Below are 754 nucleotides of genomic sequence, written 5' to 3' on the forward strand. Positions count from 1 at the left end.
GTTTTAGATACGACTAATTGGAGAACGTGACTAATTGAGGAATAATGATTTATGTGTAGTATTATTTAAAAAATATCGCTCCCCCCAGGACTACGAGCTTGTGGAATGTACGCTTAGCATACAGTCCTATTATATGAACCATGCTCCTATACCTCCGGTATTATTTTGTGTACTGTATACATGTCTCCTGAATATTATTCTGCACCAGGTTCATATTTTACAGTTTTTTTATTTGGAGACTATTATTCACTGAAGAGGGCACATCTCGATGGGGAACCATGATATCAGGAACATAATCGTGCGGTTTCTATGACTATGACTGGGATACGTTTATATGAGAAAGTTAGGCCAACGAATGCTACTATTAGAAGAATAGAATGAGGCCAAGGATATACACTTTTTTGGAAGACTAATGTATAAGGAGTACATTTTTCTCGACCATTATTAAGTATGTGAGAAGGAGATATTTCTCTAGAGTATCTTTGCATAAACAGTAGGAAAATCCAGAGAGTCTGTATTATGGAGTCGTCAAGATTTAAAGCAGGAAGCACCATAATTTAAAAAGAGATATTTAGTAAGAGATAATAGAGTTGATGCAGCGATATTCTTGGAGGGGTTCCAATCACTAACCGTTACACATATATAGAAAATACGAGATGCCTGCGGTATATTTGTATTAACTGTAAGAATCGGCCTTACAAAAACTGTTTAGAGGATAAGACTCTGTCAAGGGTAATATTCTATGTAGAACAGT

The sequence above is a fragment of the Plasmodium inui genome (assembly GCF_000524495.1).
Source record: "Plasmodium inui San Antonio 1 unplaced genomic scaffold supercont1.212, whole genome shotgun sequence".
Taxonomy (NCBI): domain Eukaryota; phylum Apicomplexa; class Aconoidasida; order Haemosporida; family Plasmodiidae; genus Plasmodium; species Plasmodium inui.